Below are 20,435 nucleotides of genomic sequence, written 5' to 3'. Positions count from 1 at the left end.
GCATCAATCATCATGTCACCAGAATAAGAACATCAAAATGTATTGGAAAGGAGCATCAAGCTCATCACATGCAGTTTCACCATCCTGTGAAGTTCATAACTTATTTCATCTGTAGCCTAATAAACTTCATGGGTTCCCAAGTCGTAGAGGGAGGACCACACAACATATCATCGCGTGACTCCAAGTTAACTGAGATGTGATGGTTATTATATAAATATTTGCACATAAAGGAGTTTCCATCGCCATTTCTCATTCATACATTTTTACTGACACAAAAAGACCCCACCATGTAAAACAAACTAACAAATTGTCTGTCTGCATTAATTAATAAAATTGTACAGGCATATCCTGTTTCCATCAGCCCGGTGATTACTTTTGAAATGGTTGGATCAATATCCACCTTCATGATATGGATGAAGCCTGATTTGGAATGTCTGAGTAGTTCTATATGATGTCATAATAAACCCCTCTGATAGTGATACATTTGCTCCATTGTTTCCATGTCAGGTGGTTTCCCACTCTGATGATTTATATCTAACAGAGGGGCTTTAAAGGAGTAGTATGGTGACATCTTAGTGTGGCTTGAAATAAATAGTATGGTCACATTTACAGGTTGTGGCTCAGTATTCTTAGTATGATGTGAAAAAGAACAATCAACTATTTATTGATAATGTATATTCCTAGTCAGCTTCTACATCTGCATAGAGGCAAACAGTATCTTAAAGTTGTTTAAATATATATATATATATATAAATTGTACACTTCTATTTTCACAATTTGAATTATTATTCATCAAAATCCACCTTCATGATATGGATGAAGCCTGATTTGGAATGTCTGAGTAGTTCTATATGATGTCATAATAAACCCCTCTGATAGTGATACATTTGCTCCATTGTTTCCATGTCAGGTGGTTTCCCACTCTGATGATTTATATCTAACAGAGGGGCTTTAAAGGAGTAGTATGGTGACATCTTAGTGTGGCTTGAAATAAATAGTATGGTCACATTTACAGGTTGTGGCTCAGTATTCTTAGTATGATGTGAAAAAGAACAATCAACTATTTATTGATAATGTATATTCCTAGTCAGCTTCTACATCTGCATAGAGGCAAACAGTATCTTAAAGTTGTTTAAATATATATATATATATAAATTGTACACTTCTATTTTCACAATTTGAATTATTATTCATCAAAAACTATACCAACAATACACTGCAGCTTTGACATCAAGAAGAGAATGGGCTGATGGGTGGTGGTGCTACTATACAGGTAAGGCTGTCCAATATGAATGTTCAATCCACACAATAGGTTGATCAGTAGCCAGTTAGCCGTGCTGCTACAGTCCAATATGAATGTTCAATACACACAATAGGTTGATCAGTAGCCAGTTAGCTAGCTGCTACAGTCCAATATGAATGTTAAATACACACAATATGTTGATCAGTAGCCAGTTAGCTAGCTGCTACAGTCCAATATGAATGTTCAATACACACAATAGGTTGATCAGTAGCCAGTTAGCTAGCTGCTACAGTCCAATATGAATGTTCAATACACACAATAGGTTGACTGTTGACTGATATGAATGTTCATAATGAGGGAAAAATAAAGGTGGGCTCTCCTGTCAACATGGGGCTCCTGCTGCAGGTAGCCTAGCGGTTACTAGTGTTGGGCCAGTAACCGAAAGATCTCTGGTTTGAATCCCAAAGACAACTAGGTGAAAAATCTGTCAATTTGCCCTTGAGGACAGCAGCAGCAGGAGCCTCATGTTTCTCCCATTCTTCTCTGCAGATCCTCTCAAACTCTGTCAGGTTGGATGGGGAGTGTCACTACAAAGCTATTTTCAGGTCTCTCCAGAGATGTTAAATCGGGTTCAAATCTGGGCTCTGGCTGGGCCCCTCAAGGACATTCAGAGACTCCCAAAGCCACTTGTGCATTGTCTTGGCTTTGTGCGTAGGGTCGTTGTCCTATTGGAAGGTTAACCTTTGCCCCAGTCTGAGGTCCTGAGTGCTCTGGAGCAAGTTAAAAAAAATTATCTCTCTGTATTTTGATGCAGAGATGGTTGTCCTTCTGGAAGGTTCTCCCATCTCCACAGAGGAGCTCTGTCAGAGTGACCATTGGGTTCTTGGTCACTTCCCTGACCAAGGCCCTTCTCCCCCGATTGTTCAGTTTGGCCGGGCAGCCAGCAGTAGGAAGGGTTTTGGTGGTTTCAAACTTCTTCCTTTTAAGATGATGGGGACCTTCAATGTGGCAGAAATGTTTTGGTCCACGTCCCCAGATCTGTGACACAATCCTGTCTCGAAAGGAGTTTATCACATCAAATACAGGCTACTTAAAGTTCATGAGAGAACACACATATGCTCGTACTCTTGTCTCATTTTTACAAAAATAGAATTGTGCTTTTGGTCATGCAATATTTTCTTTATATATATATACACTGATCATACCAAACATTTGGAGAGAAATAAACGTCCTAATATGGACTAGGAACCTCCCCCTTTTCCCTCAGAAGAGCCTCAATTTGTCGGGGCATGAACTCTTCAAAGTGTCCAAAGCCTTCCACAGGGATGCTGGGACATGTTGACTCCAATGCTTCCCACAATTGTGTCATGTTGGCTGGATGTCCTTTGGGTGCAGTGGAGGCTGCTCAGAGAAGGATGGTCTTCCCCTTCCTCCTCTGAGAATCCTCCACTGCACCCAAAGGACAACGAGCCAACATTACATAATTGTGGGAAGGGATTTTATATTTTATTTAATTTTTAAAAAAAATTTGTGGGAAGGGAAATTGGTAAAACATTAAAATAAAATAATTTTTGGATAAAACTATACTAAATATAATCACATCACCAAATAATTGAATAAAACATATATTTTGCGTCCTCCTCTGGGTACATTGACTTCAATACAAAACCTAGGAGGCTCATGGTTCTCAAGGCTTCCATAGACTTAAACAGTAATTATGACAACTTCCGGAGGACATCCTCCAACCTATCAGAGCTCTTTCAGCATGAACCTTCTCCGCTGTGCAATGTGGTTTCCGAGCTGGTCATGGGTGCACCTCAACCCCGCTCAAGGTACTAAACGATATCATAACCGCCATCGAGAAGAGACAATACTGTGCAGCCGTAATCATGGGTTGGCACCCCCCATTGGGTTGTGCCATGGCGAAGATCTTTGTGGGCTATACTCGGCCTTGTCTCAGGATGGTAAGTTGGTGGTTGAAGATATCCCTCTAGGGGTGTGGGGGCTGTGCTTTGGCAAAGTGGGTGGGGTTATATCCTGCCTGTTTGGCCCTGTCCGGGGGTATCATCGGATGGGGCCACAGTGTCTCCTGACCCCTCCTGTCTCAGCCTCCAGTATTTATGCTGCAGTAGTTTATGTGTCGGGGGGCTGGGGTCAGTCTGTTATATCTGGAGTATTTCTCCTGTCTTATCCGGTGTCCTGTGTGAATTTAAGTATGCTCTCTCGAATTCTCTTTCTCTCTTTCTTTCTTTCTCTCTCTCGGAGGACCTGAGCCCTAGGACCATGCCTCAGGACTACCTGGCATGATGACTCCTTGCTGTCCCCAGTCCAGCTGGCCGTGCTGCTGCTCCAGTTTCAACTGTTCTGCCTGCGGCTATGGAACCCTGACCTGTTCACCGGAGGTGCTACCTGTCCCAGACCTGCTGTTTTCAACTCTCTAGAGACAAACGTTTCTTAAACAGACAAAAACGGGATAAACATACCTGAATTTGTCAAATAAAATCTAACTTTATTTGTCAAATGCTCCGAATACAACAAGTGTAGACCTTACAGTGAATTGCTTACTTACAAGCCCTTAACTAACAGTACAGTTCAAGAAGAGTTAAGAAAATGAGCAAATGACCAAAAGTAAAAAATTATAAAAAGTAACGCAATAAAATAACAATAACAAGGCTATATACAGGGGGTACTGGTACCGAGTCAATGTGCGGGGGTACAGGTTAGTCGAGGTAATTTGTACATGTAGGTAGGGGTGAAGTGACATTTCATAGATAATAAACAGCAAGTAGCAGCAGTGTACAAAACAAATGGAGGTGGGGTCAATGTAAATAGTCCAGGTGGCCATTTTATTAATTGTTCAGCAGTCTTATGGCTTGGGGGTAGAAGCTGTTAAGGAGCCTTTTGGTTTTAGACTTGGTGCTCCGGTACCGCTTGACGTGCGGGAGCAGAGAAAACAGTCTATGACTTGGGTGACTGGAGCATCTGACAATTTTTTGGGCTTTCTTTATAATTGTCCTGGATGGCAGGAAGCTTGGCCCCAGTGATGTTCACTACCCTCTGTAGTGCATTACGGTCAGATGCCGAGCAGTTGCCATACCAGGCGGTAATGCAACCGGTCAGGATGCTCCCGATGGTGCAGCTGTAGGTCTTTTGAGGATCTGGAGACCCATGCCAAATCTTTTCAGTCTCCTGAGATGGAAAAGTTGTTGTCGTGCCCTCTTCACGACTGTCTCGGTGTGTTTGGACCATGATAATTAGTTAGTGATGTCTTCAAGACTGTCTCTCACCTATAAAACCTATCTCGACCTGTGTGCACTTACGTTCTAAACTTTCATTCATAGGCAATCTCATGATGGGTATAGGGAAAATTCTAGTATCATGTAGTAGCCAAAACCTATTGCTGTTACATTGAACAGGGTGAATGGAATATGAATGACAGTCATCCAATATGCTGTAATAGAATTAAGGCCATGCTCATGAAAAAAACAAATCATTCTGCCTCATCTTAAACGGCACTGTTTAGGTGTTGGATGATTCTTGGTACACATGGGAAACCGTTGAGCTGGAAAACCCCAGCAACGTTGCAGTTCTTGACACAAACCGGCACCTGGGACCTACTACCATCCCCCGTTCAAAGACACTTAAATATTTTGTCTTCCCCATTCACCATCTGAATGGCACACATACACAATCCATGTCTCATTTGTCTCAAGGCCTAAAATGCCTTATTTAACCTGTCTCCTCCCCTTCATCTATACTGATTGAAGGGGATTTAACTAGTGACATCAATAAGGGATCACAGCTTCCAGCCCCAGCTAACACACCAGACTCCAATAATCACCTAATCATAATCTTCAGTTTAAGATGCAGTTTGATTAATCAGCTGTGTTTGCTAGCGATGGAGAAAAAGTGTGACACCAATCAAGTACCGTCACATCGAGATAAAAACGAATGTGAAAAATGTTTATTAAAACACTACCTATTCATAGATGTATGTATTCATCATTTACAATATATCAGCTTATTGTTAAATTATTCGGACGTTTTTTCCAATACAAAAGTGTAGTAACTATTGTTTCCAAACTGCGTTACCCACTCCAGCCAGCAGATGGCGATGGGCGTCTTTCAGGTGATGCTTCTTGCGTGAAGTGACGGGACGCTTCTTCAGGAACAACAACACGGCTACTCTTTCAACCACCTCGGTAGCTTGCTAGCCAACATAAAACTGAAAGATTGACGCTTTAGAACATGTTAATGTACATGAGCTAATCTCAGTGTTGTTAACGCAGTTCAGTTGACGTATCTACTGGTTAACTTTAACCTAATTTGCTTGTTCAATTTGCAAAGTTGTTAAACATTGATACTGAGCCTAGCGTTAGGCTAGTCGCTAATTCTAACATCCCAGACCATGAGCTCACTAAACAACTCCTCCTCCGTTAAAGAAGAAGAGGTCTGCTGTATGCAGAATGAAGCTCTGAGGCTGAACATTGTCGTGAAAGAAGAAGAGGATGTTATAGAGGAAACAGAGGAAGAACCTTTTAGAGAGGAAGAGGATGCTATCTCAGTAGAGGTGAAGAAGGAAGACGTCTTGGGAGTGAAAGAGGAGGAGACAGAATATCAGATTAACACCAGTGAGTACTGTCTTAAAAACAGAGTCACACACTATGCCGTTAGTTTAACTAATGTGGGGTTTTAAGGGCCATTCTACTGAAGATCTACACTTGAATATGTTGTTCAGTACTGTAGGAATTGTTAAAGGGGCCATCTGCCTTTGTTAGTTTTAATCTGCCATTGGTACATATATTTTGGGGACTTTTAAATTAGATTTATTAAATTATCCATGTGGTCTACATTAAAGTGCATCTCATCTAGTATAACAGGCTTTTAAAATGCAATGTTGGAGCATAATTTATACTTAAAATGCAAAGGTATGCAAAAGGTACCCATTTAGTGGAACGACCCTTTAAGATTTGCATTTTAGGCCCTGTTTAGAGAGATTAATACCTCTTGTAAGACCCTATGATTATAATAGACGGTCGTAAGTTCACTATCTGTTTGATGTTCTCCTTCACACAGGAGAGAGACATGACTATTGTGGATCCTCTGGGGAGCATCAACAACATCCTGATGCTGACGAGGCAGAGAAGAGTCTCTCCAGATCAGAACACCAGATGGTACAGCTTGGTCTGGTCTAGCATATAGCTTGCTCTATCGGGGTCTGGGCTGGGTTTCTGTAAAGCACTTCATGACAACAGTGACATCAGCATCCATAATGATATGTGTCTGTGTCCCCTCTTTATGGTTACCAGGACAACGCTAGCCCTCCCTCCCGGAGTCCCCGTGTCGTGCCTCTCCCAGTAGCGCCTTACTGCTGGGTATGAAGAGGTTGTCTGTGCTGCTGGTGGACTGCAGGAAAACAACGGGGCTGAGTGTAACTGTGAGAGGAGGAGAAGAGAAGAAAGGATCAGATTTGACACATCAAAGTAAGTGCTGTGGTTTAGTTTGAACAATTAAAATAGATCTGCCCACTGGTATCTGTTACCAGGACAACCAGCAGTTCTGTTAGTTGACATGAAGATAGACTGGTGGATATGGATGTTATGAATATCATAACACTGAAAAAGGATTCTGCCAATGAAAAGAGAGAAACCAATAGACCGTATTAAACCTTGATGAAAGTTAGCTTTGGAGAGAAAGTTAAAAGATGATCCAATGTAAGATGCTTGTTTTACAAATACTTTTCCTTAAAACATTATGGATGTTACATTGTCTGTCCCAGTCAACCCTCCCTATCTTTACAAGACTGTTGAACAGGCAAACTAAACTCCAGACACTGTTGATTAATTAACTAATACTGGAGGAAAGCTGTGATCAGGCTGCCCACTCAAGAGAAAGCTTCAAACTGTAACCAGTGCCTACAACCTGGTTCAGGTTATCAATCAACCTACCAAGGTAGTTACAAACAGTACAGAAATGTAATCATCAACATGTTTTGATCATATCTTTACTAATGCTGCAGAAATGTGTTTTAAAGCAGTTTCCAGATCCATCAGATGTAGTGATCACAATATAGTAGCCATGTCTAGGAAAACCACAGTTCCAAAGGCTGGGCCTAATATTGTGTGAAAGAGGTCATACAATAAGTTTTGTAGTGATTCCTATGTTGTTGATGTAAATAATATTTGTTGGTCCTTGGTGTGTAATGATGAGCAACCAGACGCTGCCCTTGACACATTTGAAAATGCTTATCCCAGTTACTAATAAGCATGAACCCATTAAGAAAATGACTGCAAAAACTGTTAAATCCACGTGGATTGATGAGGAATCAAAAAATGGTATGATGAAGAGGGAGGCAAAAGAGATGGCAAATAGGTCTGGCTGTGTAACTGATTGGCAAACGTATTGCAAATTGAGAAATCATTTGACTGAATAAAAAGAAGAAGAAACTACACTATGAAACAGATAAATGACATGAAGAATGATAGTAAAAATCTTTGGAGCATCTTCAATTAAATTTTGGGCAAAAAAATCAACAATGACATGTCACTGGTGTCTGACAACGTGGATGGAAAATGATTGAGGATAATAGCGGCCAATATTGCCACTCCTATTTGCCTTGTCTTTAATTTAAGCCTACTAGAAAGTGTGTGCCCTCAGGCCTGGAGGGAAGCTAAAGTCATTCCACTTCCCAAGAATAGTAAAGCTCCCTTTGGTCGGCTATTTAAGCCAGTAATCAGCCTATTACCAACCCTTACATTTTTGGAAAAAAATAGTTTGGCCAGATACAATGCTATTTTACAGTAAACAAATTGAGTCTTTCAGCTTATAGGGAAGGACATTCAATAAGCACAGCACTTACAAATGACTGATTGGTTGAGAGAAGTTGATGATGATAAAAATATTGTTGGGGCTGTTTTGTTAGTCTTCAGTGTGGCTTTTGACATTATCGATCGTAGTCTGCTGCTGAAAAAAACTTATGGCTTTACACCCCCTGCTATATTGTGGATTCTTTTTTTAATATATGTTTTTAAATGTAACCTTTATTTAACTAGGCAAGTCAGTTAAGATTAAGAACAAATTCTTATTTTCAATGACGGCCTAGGAACAGTGGGTTAACTGCCTTGTTCAGGGACAGAACAACAGAGTTTTACCTTGTCAGCTCGGGAATCCAACAATCTTTCGGTTACTGGCCTACCACCCCAGAGCTACCTGTCTAACAGAACACAGTGTTCTTTAATGGAAGCCTGTACAGCAAAATCAAGGTAGAATCAGGAATTCCCCAGGGCAGCTGTTTGGCACCTACTTTTTTCAAACTTTACCAACAACATGCCAACGACATTTGAGTAAAGCCAGTGTGTCTATGTATGCAGATGACTCAACACTGTACACGTCAGCTACCACGGCAACTGAAATGACTGCAACACTTAACAAAGAGCTGCAGTTAGTTTCAGAATGGGTGGCAAGGAATAAGTTAGTCCTAAATATTTCAGATTACCTTCAGTTACATGGCCTACTATGCTAATTCTGTAGCGGTATTGTTAGAGGGGGGTAAAGAAAGATTTTGTTGGTGCGCCAGGCAGGTATTAACCCTAGTTATTAAAGTTAGTTATTACCTATTATAACATTATTATTATTAAATATTATTAAAACCGAAAGGATAAGAGTAGAATAGATAGAGTAGCGCTTCCAGACATATTCTAAACATTATGGAGTCTTAAAGGAGGACTGTAGCATCTAATGATGAAACATTATGGAGTCTTAAAGGAGGACTGTAGCATCTAATGATGAAACATTATGGAGTCTTAAAGGAGGACTGTAGCATCTAATGATGAAACATTATGGAGTCTTAAAGGAGGACTGTAGCATCTAATGATAAACATTATGGAGTCTTACAGGAGGACTGTAGCATCTAATGATGAAACATGATGGAGTCTTAAAGGAGGACTGTAGCATCTAATGATGAAACATGATGGAGTCATAAAGGAGGACTGTAGCATCTAATGATGAAACACTATGGAGTCTTAAAGGAGGAGTGTAGCATGGAGTCAACCTGGCGGGTTGAAATATGATTGTCATGTGTTTGTTTGATAGGGTCCTCAGATATTTGCATGGTTTGCTTTTGCTGTAAATCCTTTTTGAAATCTGATACGGTGGCTAGATTAACAAGAAGTTAATCTTTAATTTGGTGTATTGCACTTGTGAATGCATGAAAGTTAAATATTTAGAATAAAAAATATATATATTTCGCGCTCTGCAATTTCACCGGATGTTGTCGAAACGTTCCGCTAGCGGAACCCCTAGCCATAACAGGTTTTAATGTGTTTGAGCCAATCAGTTGTGTTGGGACAAGGTAGGGGTGGTATTCAGAAAATAGCCCTGTTGGGTAAAAGACGAAGTCCATATTATGTCAAGAACATCTCAAATAAGCAAAGAGAAACAACAGTCCATCATTACTTTTAGGACCATCACAGGAATGGAAAGCCCAGAGTTACTTCTGATGCATAAGTTCATTCGAGTTACCAGCCTTAGAAATTGCAGCCCAAATAAACGCTTCACAAAGATCAAGCAACAGACATCTCAACATCATCGGTTCAGAGGAGACTGCGTGAATCAGGCCTTCATGGTCGAATTGCTGCAAAGAAACCACTACTAAAGGACACCAATAAGAAGAGACTTGCTTGTGCAAAGAAACACGAGCAATGGACATTAGACCGGTGGATGTCTGTCCTTGGGTCTGATGAGTCCAAATTTGAGATTTTTGGTTCCGAGCGTCATGTCTTTGTGAGACGCGGAGTAGATGAACAGATGATCTCCGCATGTGTGGTTCCCACCATGAAGCATGGAGGAGGAGATGTGATGGTGTGCGGGTGCTTTGCTGTTGACAATGTCAGTGATTTATTTATTCAAGTCACATTTAACCAGCATGGCCACCACATCATTCTGCAGCGATACGCCATCCCATCTGGTTTGGGCTTAGTCCCACTATCATTTGTTTTTCAACAGGACAATGGCCTTGGTCAACACACCTCCAAGCTGTGTAAGAGTTATTTGAAAAAGAAGGAGAGTGATGGAGTGCTGCATCAGATGACCTGGCCTACTCAATCCCCCGACCTCAACCAAATTGAGATGGTTTGGGATGAGTTGGATTGCAGAGTGAAGGGAAAGCAGCATACAAGTTCTCAGCATATGTGGGAACTCCTTCACAACTATTGGAAAAGCATTCCAGGTGAAGCTGGTTGAGAGAAAGCCAAGAGTGTGCAAAGCTATCAAGGCAAAGGGTGGCTACTTTTAAAGAATCTAATATATATTTTGATTTGTTTAACACTTGTGGTTACTACATGATTCCATGTGTTTTTTAATAATTTTGATGTCTTCTCTATTATTCTACAATGTAGAAAATAGTAAAAATAAAGAAAAACCCTTGAATGAGTAGGTGAGTCCTAACTTTTGACTGGTACTGTACATTAAATTCCCTGGCAACAGCTCCAGTGGACATTCCTGCAGTCAGTATGCCAATTGCCCGCTCCCTCAGAGATCTGCGGCATTGTTGTGTGATAAAACTGCACATTTTCAAGTGGCCTTTTATTATCCCCAGCACAAGGTGCACCTGTGTAATAATCAAGCTGTTCAATCAGCTTCTTGATATGCCACACCTGTCAGGAGGATGGATTATCTTGGCAAAGAATAAATGTTAACTAACGGATGTAATAAATTCTTCAATCTTTTTTTATCAGCTCATTAAACATCCAACACTTTACATGTTGAGTTTATATTTTTGTTAATTGTATTAACTATCAGTTTTAGGAACATCTTGCCAAATATTTCACCTTATTTTTTACTTTACCCAAAATATGACATCGGCGATAGTCAAAATGTTGAAAATCTGTGAAAGTCTAAATAAGAAATTAGTCCATTTAAACAGCATGTGTCGAACCCTTTCAACAACGGGGAGATGTTACTGATGTGCTTTGTGTCTTCGACGTAAAAACAAGTTTCGGACTATCACACAAAATTACCTATTTAGTTATTTTATGTTTAAGGAAGTTTGTAGGTCACATTCTGTATCATACAACTATGAAGGTTATATATTTAGAACCACCTGCTGATAGGAATCCAGTGATGTCTGTGTTAGTGTCATAGAACTGTCTAGTTTTTTGTGTTCTGACTTGTAAAACAGGATGAAAAAAATAAGTAACGTAAACATATCAGTAATTACCAGGATGCTCTACAACATTTGTTTTAAAATCACACAAAGATTGTTAAAACAGCCCTCAGGTTATTGAGAGATCTGATTCAGGATTTACCCTCGTAGCATGGTTGTTTTATCATGTGGAGGTTTCATTCAGGTCTCTATTTTAAACACTGTCTTTGGCAGGAGAAAGACCAGACTCAGAGGAACCAGAGCCAGGGACGTCCAAACCAGCAAGACGACACCAGTGCTCCCACTGTAGAAAGGGTTGTAACCGGTTATGGGACCTGAAACAACATGAGAGAATCCACACAGGGGAGAAGCCTTACCATTGCTCCCAGTGTGGAAGGAGTTTTAGCCATAAAGGAAACCTGAACCAACACGAGAGAATACACACAGGGGAGAAGCCTTACCACTGCTCCCAGTGTGGAAAGAGTTAACGATTTAGGGAACCTGAAACAACATGAGAGAATACACACAGGGGAGAAGCCTTACCACTGCTCCCAGTGTGGAAAGAGTTTTAAAGATTTAGGGAAACTGAAACAACATGAGAGAATACACACAGGGGAGAAACCTTACCACTGCTCCCAGTGTGGAAAGAGTTTTGCGGATAAAAACCACGAAACAACATGAAAGAATACACACAGGGGAGAAACCTTACCACTGTTCTCAGTGTGGAAAGTGTTTTAACCGGTTAGGGGCCCTGAATGAACATGAGAGAATACACACAGGGGAGAACCCTTACCACTGCTCCCAGTGTGGAAGGTGTTATAGCCGTTTACGGACCCTGAAAAGACATGAGAGAATACACACAGGAGAGAATAATTTATTCTCCAAGTGTGAATATACTCAAACATATATTTGTATGTTTTTATTAGAAAACATGAAGTGAATATGGAGTATGTCAGTTTGAATATAGAGTAGATCAGATTCCATGTGTTTAAATGGTCCTTTTTTAAACTCTGTGTTTGTGTTTATCTGGGTGTCTTTCCTCCAGCACTACAGATAATCAAGTGATATTTGGATGTGATGCATTTGTTCCATTGTTTACATTTGCCTTGTTGGTCCACTGATGATTTATGAAATGAAAATGTTCACAGACTCTGTAATGCAAAATGTTAATTGTATGTGTCCACGTAACTGAGTATGTGACTAACCTTGTGAAACTGTCCTATTATAATCTCTTGTTCCTGGGAGTATCATCCTGTGTTGCAAACCAGCTGCACCTGTTTCCTTGTATGAATAAAGTCCCTCTCAGGAACAGGAAACTATAAAGATATGTGCTCATCACCCAATGCTTCAGGAATTCAGACTGTCTACACTGCGCTGTGTAACTGTTCTTCTCTCTGAGCTCAGAAATAAAGAATCTTGGTTTGACTTGGACTCCAGCAGATCCTTATTTTATAATATCCACCACAACTCTCCCACAGATTGCTGTTTATCATTGTCTCAATGAATAGGTCTTTGTTTGACTTTCCTGGGGTCATTTACAAGCCTCCCACTGGTTGAATAAACTTTATTTCCACGACATTTCAACAAAACAAATCCATGTGATGATGATAGATTAATGTTGAAAACTGATTGGATTTGTAAAAAGCCATGAACGGCAGGTATTTTTTTATTTTTCACCGAACTGGCAACCTAAATCCAATGACAGGCGACATTTTGTGTTGATTTCATGTTGAATTCACTTTACTTGACTCAAAGAAATGTAAATAGAAACTAGATGTTCAACACGTCTGTGCCCAGTGAGCTGGTTTGAAAAAGCGGCAGGTGTTGGATCAATATCCACCTTAGTAGCTAAGTTTCCATGCAATTTGTGTCATAATACATCCCTCTGATAATCATATGATATTTAGAATGTCTGAGTAGTTCTATATGATGTCATAATACACCCCTCTGATAATCAAGTGATATTTAGAATGTCTGAGTAGTTCTATCTGATGTCATAATACACTCTGATAGTGATACATTTGCTCCATTGTTTCCATGTCAGTTGGTTTCCCACTCTGATGATTTATATCTGACAGAGGGGCTTTAAAGGAATAGTGTGGTGACATCTTAGTGTGGTTTGAATGAAATAAGGTTATTAATCATAAACTCCTATAGCAACAATACACTGCAGCTTTGACATCAAGAAGAGAATGGGCTGATGGGTGGTGGTGCTACTATATAGGTAAGGCTGTCCAATATGAATGTTCAATACACACAATAGATTGATCGGTAGCCAGTTAGCTAGCTGCTACAGTCCAATATGAATGTGCAATACACACAATAGGTTGATCGGTAGCCAGTTAGCTCGCTGCTACAGTCCAATATGAAGTCCAATATGAATGTTCAATACACACAATAGGTTGATCGGTAGCCAGTTAGCTCGCTGCTACAGTCCAATATGAAGTCCAATATGAATGTTCAATACACACAATAGGTTATTCGGTAGCCAGTTAGCTGTGCTGCTATATATATCTTAATTAACCACGCTTCCATCCAAAGTTTTTATGGCAGTAAAGTCATACCGTATAAAAACTCACGACAGCTGTGATGGAAACAGGAAGTTGTGATCGGTGGTGGTGTACACTCTATAGGTAAGGCTGTACAGTCAATGATGAATGTTCAACTCTCACAATAGGTTGATCAGTAGCCAGTTAGCTAGCTGTACAGTCCAATATGAATGTTCAATACACACAATAGGTTGGTTATGGAGGTGATGTACCACATTCAAAGTCCTGCAATAAGAGCTAAGATGCTAATATTTGTGTAAACTATACATAGTTGTGTTCTGTGGTTGTCACTGAGTTGGCTGATATCCCATTTTATGAGGTCACTCCACAGTTTAGGCTGTACAGTGACTATACAAAGTCTACACTTTGCTCCTTTCATATTTCTTTTGATCCTGACAAACTCCCCAGTCCCTGCCGGTGACAAGCATACCCATAACATGATGCTACCACCACAATACTTATTGTGTGATTAATGTGTGGTCTATCTCCAGATCATCAGACTGTTAAATAGTCACCTCTAGCCGGCCTCCGCCCAGTACCCTGCCCTGCACTTTAGTCACTGTTACACTGCCGTCTACCACCCAGTACTCCACCCTGTATTCTAGTCAAGGCTCATCCTATATAACTACTGCTGTATACACCTTTTCTATTCATATACAGTCCATAATGTCTAGACACACCATCATATACATTGTAAACTAACTGTATATATATTTATATTCCAGACTCTGACATTGCTCGTTCTACTATTTCTATATTTCTAAATCCTTAAAATAAATTGTAGGGAAAATCAGTAGGTCACACATGACTATTTCTAAACAAAGATAATAGACAAGTAGAATGGGACAGGTTTCTTAAACTAGCTTTACTTACTCTGTGAAGAGACTCCAGGGGTGGTAATGAAGGCTGTAGGAATGAAGATCAGACAGTGAAGAGACTCCAGGGACGGTGATGAAGGCTGTAGGAATGAAGATCAGACAGCAGTGCTGGTCCTGTGGTCAGGTGGGGGAGTAGTCGATCCAGCCAATGATTGGGAGGAAGCATGCGGGGAACAGGCTCCTTTCTACTGCCATTCTGGTGTCTGGATACCTGCCAACAAAGACTACAACTGCTTCACACAATGGGAGTGGCTACCATTGACCGCCACACTTTATTTCATAACCAGGAAGCCCATGTTGAGCAATCAGTGTTGTCACTATGGAAGAGGGAGCAGGAAGCTGTCATCCAGTCTCTCAAGGACAAAGGTGCAGCACTGGTGTTAGTAGCTGATGACAGAAGTGACAGCCTGGACACACAGCAAAGTTTGACGCGGTCAGTGTTGTTGAGCAGAGAATCAACCAGATTGTCCATGTTGAAGTTATTCAGGTGCAAAATACATTTTATTTGTTTAATTCTGTTTTATTAAATTAGAAAATGTACTCTGAATGACAACAAGCACAGCTGTGAGCGTTATGCATTATAACATCGATTGACTAAATGATGACGTTGACAGCTTTGTAGTAAAACCAGGGTTGGAGTCAATTCCATTTCAATTCCAGTCAATTCAGAAAGTAAACCAAATTCCACATTTTCCTCATTGAAAACCATAGAAGAGAATTGGAATTTTCAGTTTACTTCCTGAATTTACTGGAATATTCTAAAATTGATTAAATTGGGAGGTGTAACGGCTGGTGCTCTCCTCATCTTCGGATGAGGTGAGGAGAGAAGGATCTTCAGACCAAAACGCAGCAGTTGGGAAATAAGCCATCTTTATTAAAATACGATGGCCACACGAAACGAAACAAAACACTTTCAAACTACAAAACAAGAAAACGACGTTGACGAAACCTGAACATAAACTTACATAACTAAACATAAACTTACGTACAGGAAACAGACGACATCGAAACGAAACAAACAAACGCTACAGTCCAGTGTGGCACGAACATACATACTGACACAGGAGACAACCACCCACAAACAAACAGTGTGAAAACACCTACCTTAATATGGCTCTCAATCAGAGGAAATGAAAACCACCTGCCTCTAATTGAGAGCCATATCAGGTCACCCTTAAACCAACATAGAAACAGAAAACATAGACTGCCCACCCAAACTCACGTCCTGACCAGCTAACACATACACAAACTAACAGAAAAGGACCCTATACCACCCTATAATAAGGACCCTATACCACCCTAACACCACCCTATAATGACGAAGCAAAAACAGGATTTTAGAAATGTTTGCAAATGCATTTTAAAATTAAAACTGAAATATCACATTTAAATAAGTATTCAGAACCTTTACTCAGTACTTTGTTGAAGCACCTTTGGCAGCGATTACAGCCTCAAGCCGCCTTGGTATGACACTACAATCTTGGCACACCTGTATTTGTGGAGTTTCTCCCATTCTTCTCTGCAGATCCTCTCAAGATCTGTCAGATTGGATGGGGAGCGTCGCTGCACAGCTATTTTCAGGATTTCTTCAGAGTTGTTCGATCGGGTTCAAATCCGGGCTCTGGCTGGGCCATTCAAGGACATTCAGAGACTTTTCCCAAAGCCACTTCTATGTTGTTCTACTGTGAGCTTAGGGTTGTTGTCCTGTTGGAAGGGGAACCGTTGCCCCAGTCTGAGGTCCTGAGTGCTCTTGAGCAGGTTTTCATCAATTATCTCTCTGTACTTTGCTCCGTTCATCTTTCCCTCGATCCTGACTAGTCTCCCAGTCCCTGCTGCTGAAAAATATCCAAACACCATGATGCTGCTACCACCATGCTTCACCGTAGGGATGGTGCCAGGTTTCCTCCAGACCTGACGCTTGGCATTCAGACCAAAGAGTTCAATCTTGGTTTCATCAGACCAGAGAATCTTGTTTTTCATGTTCTGAGAGTCCTTTAGGTGCGTTTTGGCAAACTCCAAACAGACTTTCATGTGTGTGCCTTTTACTGATTACTGATTAGTACTGATTAGTACTGATCCAGATTACCTGGGGTACCAATGTAAGAAATAACACGTAAAAAAACAAAATACTGCATAGTTTCCTAGGAACGCGAAGCGAGGCGGCCATCTCTGTCGGCGCCGGAAGTAGGAAGAGTCTTGGTGGTTTCAAACTTCCTAACTTTCCATTTATTAAGAATGATGGCGGCCACTGTGTTCTTTGGGATCTTCAATGCTGCAGAAATGCCTTGGTCCACTTCCCCAATTCTGTGCCGTCACACAATCCTGTCTCGAAAAGAATATATCACATCAAATATAGGCTACTTAAAGTTCATGAGAGAACAGGCATACTGCTCGTACACTTGTCTCATGTTTTTCTACAAAAATATAATTGTGCTTTTGGTCATTAAGCCTCATTAAATCAAACTGTATAAAGCTGTATGTGTTTTATTTCAACACCTGCTCCTGACCTGTACCTCAGTACATTGACTCTGTACTGTTACCCCCTGTATATAGCCTCCACATTGACTCTGTACCGGTAGCCCCTGTATATAGCCTCCACATTGACTCTGTAGTGGTACCCCCTGTATATAGCCTCCACATTGACTCTGTACTGGTACCCCTGTATATAGCCTCCACATTGACTCTGTACTGGTACTTCCTGTATATAGCCTCCACATTGACTCGGTACTGGTACCCCCTGTATATAGCCTCCACATTGACTCTGTACTGGTACCCCCTGTATATAGCCTCCACATTGACTCTGTACTGGTACCCCCTGTATATAGCCTCCACATTGACTCTGTACTGGTACCCCCTGTATATAGCCTCCACATTGACTCTGTACTTGTACACCCTGTATATAGCCTCCACATTGACTCTGTACCGGTACCCCCTGTATATAGCCTCCACATTGACTCTGTACTGGTACTTCCTGTATATAGCCTCCACATTGACTCTGTACTGGTACTTCCTGTATATAGCCTCCAAATTGACTCTGTACTGGTACCTCCTGTATATAGCCTCCACATTGACTCTGTACTGGCACCCCCTGTATATAGCCTCCACATTAACTCTGTAGTGGTACCCCCTGTATATAGCCTCCACATTGACTCTGTACAGGTACTTCCTGAATTCTTTATTGTGTTACTTTTTTTATTTTGTTTATTTACTAAATATTTTCTTAACTCTTATTTTTCTTAAAACTGCATTGTTGGTTAAGGGCTTGTAAGTAAGCAATTCACAGTAAGGTTGTATTCAGCATTTCACGGTAAGGTCTACTACACCTGTTGTAATCAGCGCATGTGACAAATAACAATTTATTTGAACTAAATATGGAGTATGTCAGTTTCAGTTTAGATGTAATTATATTTAGTATACTTTTATCACCAAATAATAATTGATTAAAACATGCTACTTTGCATCCTCCTATGGTTACATTGACTTCAATACAAAACCTAGGAGGAATCTCAAGGCTTCCATAGACTTATTATTATTATTATGACAACTTCCGGAGGACGTCCTCCAACCTATCAGAGCTCTTACAGCATGAACTGACATGATGTCCAACCAATGAAAGGATCAGAGAATGAATCTAGTACTGAAAGCATAAGCTACAGCTAGCTAGCACTGCAGTGCATAACATGTGGTGAGTAGTTGACTCAAAGAGAGAGAAAGACAATAGTTGAACAGTTTTGAACAAATTATTTTATTCCAAAATGAAGGAGAAGCGAGAGAGAGATATTTCGTCACTTATTTTCCACTTTCAGTTTCACTTACTTAGCTAGCAAATGCAGCTATCTAGTTTAGCCTACTCAAACACTTGGCTCAAACAAAGGGATGCTATGTTAGCTAGCTGGCTATGACTATCCAACACAACACTGGAACTCTTCCAAGTCATGGCAAGCTTTTGGTTTTACAAATTTATTGCCACTGGGACCCGCCAATGTAAGTGCTAAACTGCTTACTGACTGTACACTGTAACGTTACTGCATGATTGTAGCAGGTTTACTAACGCGTTAGTTCTATTAGCTATGTTGACTATGATGTTACTTTAGCTAATATGGTGACAAGGATGTAGGCTGTGTGTAGCAGTTATGGTATGGTTTGACTTGGAAAGGTTTTTTCGCCTGGTCACATACAGCTGATCTGTTGTGCATTGAAGTCCAGAAGCAAAGGGAAAAGGTGAGAGGAGGAGAGAAGGAATACAACGTGGCTGTTATGAAAGTGAACTGTGTTTATGCCTGATCAGGGGTGTATTCATTCCGCCGATTCTGTTGACAAATGTTTCTTAAACGGAACAAGACCAGGATAAACATACCTGAATTTGTCCAGTAATATCTCTATTTCAGCTAGATGCAGGCGAGAGTGTGCAAGGCGATATTGAATGTGTCTGTCCATGTGTCACTGTCTGTCACCGCAAAATTTGCTCTCGACCTGTGTGACCTACATTCTAAACTTTCATTCATAGGCTAGGTTGCTACCTCATGGGCCGCGGCTTTTGTGGAGCGATGGGTAACGATGCTTCGTGGGTGACTGTTGTTGATGTGTGCAGAGGGTCCCTGGTTCGCGCCCGGGTATGGGCGAGGGGACGGTCTAAAGTTATACTGTTCACCTTCTCTATCTTAGCTAGATGCAGGCGAGAGTGTGCAAGGCGATATTGAATGTGTCTGTCCATGTGTCACTGCAACATTTTCTCTCGACCTGTGTGAACCTACATTCTAAACTTTCATTCATAGGCTAGGTTGCTGCCTCATGATGGGTATAGGGACAATTAGAGTATCATGTACTAGCCTAAACCTATTGCTGTTACATTGAACAGGGTGAGTGAAATATGAATGACAGTCATCCAATATGCTATAATAGAATTAAGGCCATGCTCATGAAAAAACAAATTGTCCTGCCTCATCTTAAACGGCACTGACCACCACTGTTTGGGTGGTGGACCATTCTTGGTACACATTGGAAACTGTTGAGCTGAAAAACCCAGCAGCGTTGCAGTTCTTGACACAAACCGGGGCGCCTGGCACCTACTACCATACCCCGTGCAAAGTAACTTAAATATTTTGTCTTCCACATTCACTCTCTAAATGGCACACATGCACAATCCATGTATCATGTCTCAAGGCTTAAAAATCCTTATTTAACCTGTTTCCCCCCTTCATCTACACGGATTGAAGTGGATTTAACTAGTGACATCAATAAGGGATCATAGCTTTAGCCTGGATTCACCTGGTCAGTCTAAGTCATGGAAGGAGCAGGTGTTCTTAATGTTTTGTAGACTCAGTGTATAGCACTACAGATAATCAAGTGCTATTTGCATGGGATGCATTTGCTCTGTTGTTTACAGGATGATTTGTATTTTATAGAGCGTGGCTTTAAGGTAATAGTATTTTCACATCTAGATAAAAACGAATGTGAAAAATAAACAGAGAAAATGTGTATTAACAACACACTACCTATTCATATAAGTATTTATTAATCATCTACATATTCATATTGAGCTTCTACGTCTGTGTACAGGAACGTATTATTTGGAAGAGAAAATATATCAGCTTATTGTTAAATTATTATGACGTTCTTTCCAA

At 40.6% G+C, this 20,435-nt stretch overlaps 1 pseudogene; it reads left to right on the top strand.

The window, feature by feature from the left end:
* The first annotated feature begins 5,392 nt into the window (after positions 1-5,392).
* LOC129843083 (gastrula zinc finger protein XlCGF7.1-like) lies at positions 5,393-12,809 on the top strand (annotated as a pseudogene).
* Positions 12,810-20,435: the final 7,626 nt, after the last annotated feature.

The sequence above is a fragment of the Salvelinus fontinalis genome, unplaced genomic scaffold (assembly GCF_029448725.1).
Source record: "Salvelinus fontinalis isolate EN_2023a unplaced genomic scaffold, ASM2944872v1 scaffold_0097, whole genome shotgun sequence".
NCBI lineage: Eukaryota > Metazoa > Chordata > Actinopteri > Salmoniformes > Salmonidae > Salvelinus > Salvelinus fontinalis.
Note: the sequence above shows the minus strand (reverse complement) of the source record. Positions and strands in the feature narration are given on the sequence as shown.